The 9,748-nt window shown below is 45.9% G+C and overlaps 1 long non-coding RNA gene across 1 annotated transcript; it reads left to right on the forward strand.

Annotated features, from left to right (window-relative positions):
* Positions 1-1,354: 1,354 nt before the first annotated feature.
* On the forward strand, positions 1,355-9,402 carry LOC310922266. Its single transcript, XR_014592363.1, has 2 exons — positions 1,355-1,942; positions 8,588-9,402. It is a non-coding gene; the product is annotated as an uncharacterized lncRNA (long non-coding RNA).
* Positions 9,403-9,748: the final 346 nt, after the last annotated feature.

Consider the following 9,748-nt stretch of genomic DNA (forward strand, 5'->3'; position numbering starts at 1 on the left):
CCTAGCTCAAAGTAAACACATCCCTGGATGTGACAATGATAGGTTTGATTCAAACCCAGACAGAGGACCTCAGCCGACCTCTATGAAGCACGGATACACCCATATCATTGGCCAGTGAGCTAGGCGGAGTTAAGACCCTTGACCAATCATGTCTGTAAGTGCGGGAAATTTGAAAGCTCTATAAAAGGAGCTGCCAGACAATAAACATTACCTTTGCTATGTGTTCTCGGTGTTAATGTTGCGTCCCTGTCTCCAACTTAACAGCGTCATCTGGTGACCTCCTGATGTGATAGTAACAAGTGCCCGTGGTATTGTGAAGAGACAGGGAGCTGTGGGATACTGCCACAGAGCAGCAGGATTGCTATGGACAGACAGTGAGGCTGCGGAAGGTGGTGGAATTTTGCTGCGGGCAGCGGGATTGCTGCAAAGTCCCAGAGGAGCAGCGGAATATTGCTGAGGAAGGCGGCGGGGAAAGCCGCGTGGGTCTAGACCCCCCTTTGTGGAATAGAGACACCGCCGGGAACATGGGAGGTTGGGGCTCGACATCAGAAAATCCCGCTCTAAAGGTATGGACTTTTATTTTAAAGAAAAGAGGGACTAAATATGATGAGTGGGCTCCTCTAGCCCTGTTGATGTGGTGTGAGAGCCACGAATTAAATGTGTCCGAAGGGGACGCCTTAGATTTAAAAACTTGGGAGCAGGCCAAGATATACTTGCCGCAGTCTCCATTGGCGACGACACAGCCATCAATGTTATAAAGCCATGGAGGATCGTCCTGGACTTACCAGAACAGTTAAAGAGAGAGTGGGAGGCAAAGACGGCAGAGAGATCGCCGCAGGCGCCACCTGCCGAGGCAAGCGGTGAAAGCATGGCACCGGGGGAGGTGGCGGGGGCGCAGACGCTGCGCTGACCGAGCGGGAGAGGAGGACGGGCAGAGAAGTCACAACGTGCTGCGAAACCGCCCGGGATCGCGCCGCCGCCCCCTGCAAGGATGTCACCCCAGCGGAGAGCCTCCCCGTTGCCCGGGACCATGCCATCGTCCCGGGTGGGGACGCGCTGCTGGTGGAAAGCGCCGCAGCAGAACCGTGGTTTGCCACACCGTGCTCCGCTGCCTCGTGTCCTGCCGTATTGGCAGAAACCCTTGAGACCCCTCCTAGCTGCTGTGAGACTGTGGGCGGTGCTACGAGATGCTTGCTTGCCTCGGGGCCGCGTCTGCCGCTGGCTGTTGTGAAACAGCTCCGGTCACTAGCTCCTGCCAGGTGCCTGGCTACTGACGAGCCTCCGGCCACCGCAAAGCCCCATCTGCCGCTGAGCCGCGCTCTGTGACCCCCCCTCCCCCCCGACTGTACTAGCTCTGCCACCGCACCGCGGGGATGCCTGGCTCTCGCAGGAGCAGGGCTCCCTACAGCTGTTCCAACTGCGCCTGTGCAAGGATTCGATCAGTGTTCGCAAGAGCCATCTACACTCCCTGCTAGCATACGCGTGCCAGGACCACCCCCTCCTGAGACTGAGTGGACTGGCTCCAAGACCACTCCTCCGTGGGGCGTGGCTCTGTCTTTAATCCAGCCTTTGAGGGGCGTGCCAGTGCCTCTGACCCAGGCTCCCCGGGGGGTGGCTCCGCCTCCGACCCAGCCTCCCGGGGAGGGTCTGGGAAATGCATCACCAGGAGCTCCTGGAGACACAATACCCGGAAGGGATGCCACTGTCCCGAGCGCACAGCCTCTGTCGGAGTTGGAGTTCTCCCTGGATTATATACTGGCAAGGGACGCAAGGGATATCAGCAGAGAAAGCCAGAGCCATCGTCCCTCTGCGGAACACCGTATTTCATCTCATTTGCAACTGAATTCGAGCTGCCGCTCTGCATCAGCAGACCAGACAAAGAAGGATGTTTGTGCCAGCACGGCTTCCCCTCCGAGCCTCTCTATGCCTTTAGCCAACAACTGTAAGTTTATCAGGGCATGGGTAAAGCTCCTGCGGGAAGCCTGGCGAGCGAAAAGCGGTGGCGGGGAGGGGGGAGTGTGCGGGGGCATGATGCCGTGAGGGCAGTAGTGATCTGGCTGTCCCGAAAACATGGCGCTGGCCGCATGGCACAGCCACCACGCGGCAGCGGGGGGCGGGCCACCCTCTTGGCGGGCCCAGCGGGACATCAGCAGCTCCCTGCGTATGGGCAGTAAAGAAGCAAACCAAGGAACTTAGAGGTGCTGGCCAAGGCAATGCCGACCAAAGCAGAGCCAAGTTCCTACCCCACACACTGAGCAGCGTGTGCCTGGTAAAGCACAGCCGCTCTCTACTATGTCAGCAGAGCCCCACAGCTGCCCCGCTCGATACTGCTTTGACTCTATCAAAGCTTTCACACCCTGCAGACTCTAATAACCTGATAATAAATGGAAGAAAAGGTCAGGCTAGTGGTCACAACATGGATTCTTAGGCTCCAGGCAGTGGCTTGAAGCCTGTGGGAAAACCAAGTACAGAACGCTCTCAGTCTGGCCTGGGAAATCATAAGGAGGAACCCAAAAAAATCCTTGTAGATACCGTCCTCCTGACACCTGGTGTTTTTCCAACTTGTTTACTGGTAGAGATGTTTACAAAAAGGTGGTGCCTTAAAGGACCAATCCTATTCATTGTACCAAAACGCTGTATAAAAAGAATGTCTTTCAATAAACTTTGCTATAATGCCCTCCGAAGAAATCGGAGTTCCATGTATCGTTACTTGGCCATCCTGAATCATACCGATAAGGCTAGTTTAATAGCTCCTTCCTCAAGAGGGAAGACTGCAGCATCTGCATGTGCTAAAGTTGAAACTGATTCAAATAACATATCCTTGTTAGCTAGTTCTCTTGCAGTTACTATAAAGGTATTATACTAGTGTTACAAATATGGACTACAGCTTGCCGAATATGTCTTGAAGTTTATAGTACAATGCTTGTTGATTTTGCTTTTGTGCACTCTGCAGGCATCGTGTTTGCTCCATCAACCTGAAAAACAAAACCTACTATTTTGAATTCAAATTGTCAATTGCTGTCAGGAGTGTTTGCAACTGCGAGCTAAATTTGTTTCTTACAACTAATTTGTAGAAATTTTTTGCTTTTATTATTCAAATAGCAATTTGTACATGATTTAAAGAGTTAATACTGATATTATGCCTATGTTGCCACTATCCCAAACCTTAATTTAAAGTTGCTTTTATGAATAGATGCTCCTGTAATAATTCTAATTGTAAGCTATTCTTTCAAGCAGAAATTAACTGATGTGTTCTTTCAAAGTACCTTCCAAAGAAGAGAAAGCATTAAGGTATCTCTTTTCCTCTTCCAAAAATCTTACAATTTCAGTTATGGGATTTCAAAATCTAAAATAAGTTTTGTTCTCGGTCACCTAAGGTGTTTACAATTGACTGCAGAAAATCCTTTAAAAATCATTATACCTGTGATGCAAGGCAAATTGGCTATTATTTACCGAATCATACATTACTGCAAATGAGTAAAACCACTGCACTATCCCTAAAACCCCTGAATAGTCGCATACCCTTAAAAGGTATTACTGTGCTTACAGATAGTTCTGGAAAAATGGGAAAGGTAGTTGTGACATGGAAGGAAGAAAGCGAGTGGCAAACACTGAAAGGTTATGAGAATGGGTCACCTCAGTTGGTGGAGCTATGTGCTACAGCTATGGCTTTTCAGCATTTTCCCCATACCCCTTTAAATATTGTCACTGACTGCCTACGTTGCTGACATAAAACAGAGATTAGACCAAGCTCTGTTGAAGGAAATTGACAATGCACAATTATTTGGCCTACTAAAAACTTTGTGGCACACCATCCAGACAAGAAATTACCCGTACTACATTCTACACATTAGAAGCCATACAATTCTCTCAGGTTTTATTACAGAGGGCAACACACAAGCAGATCACCTAGCCAGCCCTGCCTGGACAGCACCACAGCCAGACATGCTGGCACAAGCAAAAGCCTCACACGACTTCTTTCATCAAGGTGTTTGAGCTCTGCAGAGGCCATTGCTGTCAAACACAGAGGCTCATAACATAGTCAATACTTGTGCTGACTGCCAAGGCCACACTGCACCACCACAGATGGGAGTTAATCCCTGTGGCCTAAAAGTTTTACAAATCTGGCAGACTAATGTCACCCATATTCCTGAGTTTGGACGATTAAAATATATGCATGTATCAATTGATACTTTTTCCTCTGTGTGATGGTTTAGCACAGATGTGAGTTTTTTTTCAAAGAAAGTCATGGCAGATATTGACAGCTTGGTTGACCAATTAAAGAGTTAGATATGCCTCTGGAAAACACCCAGCCTTAAAATCAGAAGGTCCCAGGTGACTTGCTCTCTCTTCCTTCTGGAGGGCCACCAGGTAACACCATGGGCAGCAGGGGGCCCGGTCCAGGCTCCGCTGCCCCTGGGTGGCCGGGTCCGGCTGGGCCTCCGGGAGCCGCTGCCTGCAAGGAAGCGGCCCGGGCTGGCTGAGCCCCGTTTTCCCCCCCAGGAGAGAGTAGGCTGCAGCTCAGCAGTGCTGGCTGTGTGCCCAGGGCCACGGCAGAGGGGGCCAGGATGTGGCTGGGCCATGCCCCAACCCTGGCTGCCAGTGCCACTGACCTGGGGAAGGATGGGATCTTCCCCCTGGGCCCCAGGGAGCAGTTCTGAATTTGGGTCCGCTTCAAATCGGACCAGGGGGTGAGGGAAAGCAATCAGCCGTTCCTGAGCATGCTTCCCCCACCCCCTATCACCAGCGTGGCTTTGAAATTCAACACCATGAGTCACAGTCCGAAGTAGAGGAAATCTGAGTAAAGATATTAACTCTTCCCTGAGAGAGAGAAGAAAGGGACAGAGTGAACAGAGAGAAGACACAGCATGAAGTCAGTGATGTGAGAGTGAAAGAACTGATAAAGACTATTGGAAGAAGGGATTGAGGAAGTGGACATTTTTAGCTGGAATTCTCTGGTGTGAACCATGGAGAAATTGACTATTTCTTGTAATATCTTAATGCTGTTTGGGGGAATGCTGGTTCTAGTCAAAAGTTGTGCATTGATATAATTGAGATTTAATTGAGAATTTTGAACAGAGCAAGCCCCTTGCTCCTGGGGTAAAAGGAGGTCTCTATCTGTTGAGATAGAGATAATTTTAGAGATAGAAGAAGAGAATCCTTGTTTTATACTAGAAGAAGCATTTTTAAACGGTACCCCAAATATGCTGAGAGGCCCATGAGTAGCCAGGGGAAAGGCTACTAATGGGTGGGACTGCACAGTCTGCAAAAATCCCGTGCGGTTGTAGATTTGTGACATTGGGAGCCACCAGACTTTTTTTTTCTTGTGGCGAATGTCTCCATGGGGCTCAAGAGAGACTCCTCTCCCAAAGTGATGAGAGATTATGTTTAAATGGTGAAACTGACTGAAAATCACAGGTTGTCTCTCTCTATGCTGTTTGTGAGAAAGTGAACAGTTTGTGGGTGGAAGAGAAGTGTTTTGAAGTTTCATTTTTTCTTTTTTTTTTTTTTCATTCTTTTAGTGTGTGTGAATTAGCAGTTTTTGTAACTTTAAGCCTGTTTTCCTCTTTTTTCCTCCTAATCCTATCTCACAGCGGAATAAACACTAAGACCACTACATTAAATTTAGGAAACAGAAACAGGTGAATGTTGCTAAATTTCTTAGGGAAAGGAAACATGATTTATATTTAGATATTGAACTAGTCTAACTGAGGCCTAGTTGGGGCCCAAGGCCCGTGACGCAGCAAAAAATTCTCAGTTAGCTGTGACGCAGTTAGAATTAGATATTAAGGTGTTTGGGAAAGATAATAGGGTGTTGAAGGTCATTAAATAGAATTGTTAGTATGCAGGTGTAAGCCACCTTAAGGGTAAACCAAACAATGTGTGTTTACATTCTTTCCTTTGCTATGTGCCAATGGAAATGTATCTGCATTTGTAAACTATCTGGAAGAGTATATAACCTGCCATTTTAGGTAAAATAGAGGGACTTTGTGGGATTAACCATAGTGGTCGGACCTATGTTTGTTTCAGTTCAACCCTCTCTTATTATCGGTATCCCTGGCTTCATAATGGCACCCGAGGACAGGGACCGCTTCACTTAAATGAGTTTGTTCACTTAAATGCGTTTGCTTAAATGCAGAAAACCGTCTAGATGTGTGTGCTATGAGAGCTCTGCTTTAATTGTGGTGAGAGTTCTCGGGCGGATTCTACCTTGCATGCAGGAAAGAACCCCCAGGAGTTCTAGCTTAGATGCGTTAAGGGCTCATTAAGCCTCCTGGCTTGGACCTGAAGCAGAACCGGTTCGAAAGCAGAGTGAGCTGAGACCGGAGCACCGAGCAGAAAGAGCGAGAGGGTTGGAGCCGTGGGCCCGGCCATTTGAAAAGCGTCGGAGCCATCCCGTGGCAGGAGGGTAAGCCGCAGTGGGGAAACAGCTCAGAGAAAGTTCAAAGACAAAATGAATGCCAACCTTAGCACGGCAGTGCGGCTTCTTTATTATATTCTCTCTATGAGAGATAAAAAACTGAAGGAGTGTGAGTTAAAGCAGTTAACCCTGTGGGCCAAGAAGAAAGGAAAGTTAAGCAGATAAGCAGACCGGCACTTGCGTTTAGTTGCAGCAGAGCCCGCGCGGAAAAGAAGGGGGGGGGCGGGGCCCGCCTCTTCACACAGCAGCTGCAGCGGAGCGGCCGCGACAACATCAGCCCCGCAGCACCAGCGCAGCACTCACCACACGGCAGCAGCCCGGCGCCGGCACTGGCGTGGGCTGGGGGGGGGAGGGGGGGGGTGGCGCGGGCCGGACGGCGAGGCCTGCCGGGGACAGCGGAGTCCGAGCAGTGCGTGATGAACAGAGCAAGCGCAGAGTTGGAAACTACAAATCCCAGGAGCCCTTGTGGCTGGTGCATGCGCAGGCACAGAACTATGTACTACAAACCCCAGAAACCTTTGCAACAAGAACGAAACGAGCGGGATGGAGCTCAAGCAACAAGATCCCTCCGGGCGAGTGAAACCCCGAGAGAGAGAGAGAGACAGGGCATCCTCCCGGGGACGGGTCGAGAGAGAACACCCCCGCGGACGGCGCCGGGCCGGCACTAGTAACACCAGAGTGCAAGGCAGAGATGGGAGTGAGGCGGCACAGCCCCCCCTCTCCCCCGCACGGGGGGAACCAGCCTTGCCTTGCACAGCAACAGCGGCAGCAGGCGGAGGCAGTGCAAGCAGGGAGGAGGCATGGCCAGGGCGGAGAGTTTCTCCAAGATACCACCCCCTCAGACCAAATGCCGGGGAGCCTGACCCCGCCCACAAGCAACACTAATACAAACACAGCAAGCTCTATCCCTTCAGGTACAAAGAGAAGGGAAAAAAACACCACGGATGACAGTAACCCTCAGGTTAGGAGGGACTGCATTCAGGCAAAATGATAATAAATCATTTAGAATTACAGGTTTTCTAAATTCAGAAGCAAAGATATAAATGTTGCAAAGCAGCTGCATGATCGCAAGCAAAAGATCTGAAAGAAAACCAGCAAGCATTTATTTCTTCATTGTGCACAAGCCCATCATACTATGGGGAAGAATTGTAGATTTGATGTATTTGGATCCAAGTTAGGTTGTGTTTTAATATTATATTAATATTAGAAATAATTTCTATGTGGTTTTAAGTTTAAGTCTTGTTAAGTATAAATTTAAATTTTGTTAAATAAAGTTAAATTTAAGATAAGCATTGATAAAGTTTAAGTGATTTATATTTTATAAATTTAAAGTTTTATTGTATGTAGGTTTTAAATATAAATTTTGGAAAAGTATGCTAATTTAATTTGTAGAATTTAGTTGGGTTTTTTTTCAGAAATAAGAAGGCTTCAAGAAACACAGCTGTGATGAAACTGAAAAATTTGTAAATGGAAGAGAAAATTTTCACATTGTGATTGTTGTTGGTTGCAAGCTATTTTGTAGGGTTTTGTATAATAAGTTAAGTTTTAAAATAATAAGTTTTAAGTTAAGTTTAAAATAATAAGTTTTAAATAATAAATACTGTGAGTTGTATCATGATACACTTCAAATTTTTTTTAATGTTTTTTAATTGTTTAGTATTTCATAATTGTTGTTGTTAAAAGCTTTGTTTTAAAAATGTATTAAAGGATATCACTCTAGATAAAGCTGGGTCCTGGCCACACCTTGACTTTAACTAGAGGAGATGTGATCATCAACAAACCCAGATGTTTCTGCACCAAAAAACCAAATACAAGTCACTTTGACTTGACAATTTGACCTTATAAATATGACAGCTGGACCAACTTTTGGAGTGAATTTGGGAGCCTTACCCGGGAAAGGATACCCAGGTCTTCACTGGAAAAAAGGTTTTTCAGCTGTTGCAGAATCTGGGACAATGAAACAGCATTTTGATAACTGACAATTATTCAAATTTACATGTGTTGTTGTTTAACAGTTGTTAACTGTTTGTAATTTGGAAAATTTTGAGGTGTTGTGTGTGAAACTTTTTTTTGATAGATTTTAGATTTGAAAAAAGGTTGTGCATTTTCAATTCAAAGTAGTTTTTTTAGTAACCTATGGCAAAGTGCTTGCTTGTGTTTTCACAGATATAAAAAACAAGAAAATTCCTGCAATGAATGTGAAAATCATGTTAAGAACAGAATTTCTAACAGCTTTAAAAATGGAGAAGTGAGCACAGAAAATTGAACAAGTGTCAAGACTGCAACCATCTTTTTGCCTTGTGTGCAAGGACTTACAGCTTGGATTTTCCTTTTTCTTGTGTTGTATACATTTGTTTGACCGTTCTCAATCTATAAACAGTTTTTACAGCTAAAAAGTAACATGAAGAAATTTGTAGTTGTTAATACTCCTTTTGATAAATAGCTCAATTTATGTAGTTTTGCTAGTTAAATCAGAGACTTAATCCATTTTGAACTTTTTTTTAATTGTTATTATAGTTATATGAATAGTTATGTCCTATGTGTTAAAGTGTATATAAAATGCAATTAGCCACACTTTTGACTCAGTCTAGGTAGTTCAAAAGAAAAAACGGGGATTTGTTGCTAAATTTCTTAGGGAAAGAAAACATGATTTATATTTAGATATTGAACTACCCTAACTGAGGTCTAACTGAGGCCTAGTTGGGGCCCAAGGCCTGTGACACAGCAAAAAATTCTCAGTTTGCCGTGGTGCAGGTAGAATTAGATATTAAGGTGTTTGGGAAAGATAATAGAGTGTTGAAGGTCATTAAATAGAATTGTTAGTATGCAGGTGTTAGCCACCTTAAGGGTAAACCAAACAATGTGTGTTTACATTCTTTCCTTTGCTATGTGCCAATAGAAATGTATCTGCATTTGTAAACTATCTGGAAGAGTATATAACCTGCCATTTTAGGTAAAATAGAGGGACTTTGTGGGATTAACCATAGTGGTCGGACCTATGTTTGTTTCAGTTCAACCCTCTCTTATTATCGGTATCCCTGGCTTCAGGTGAACATGAAACCACTATACTGCCATACGGGCATCAGTCCACTCAGGAGAAAAAGGCTGGGATGCCATCGCACATTGGCGATTAGCCTTTGCTGCTTTGGGTATCCCTCCTAACATCAAAACAGATAATGGACCTGCATACACATCACAAAAAATTAGACAATTTCTACAGCTCTGGGGTGTGTCACACCAAACTGGTATACCCCCTTCAGCAACTGGACAGGCCATCGTTGAACGTGCACATGGCACTTTAAAACACATTTTAGATGAACAAAAGGG

This window comes from Zosterops lateralis, assembly GCF_965231275.1.
Source record: "Zosterops lateralis genome assembly, chromosome: W".
Classification (NCBI taxonomy): domain Eukaryota; kingdom Metazoa; phylum Chordata; class Aves; order Passeriformes; family Zosteropidae; genus Zosterops; species Zosterops lateralis.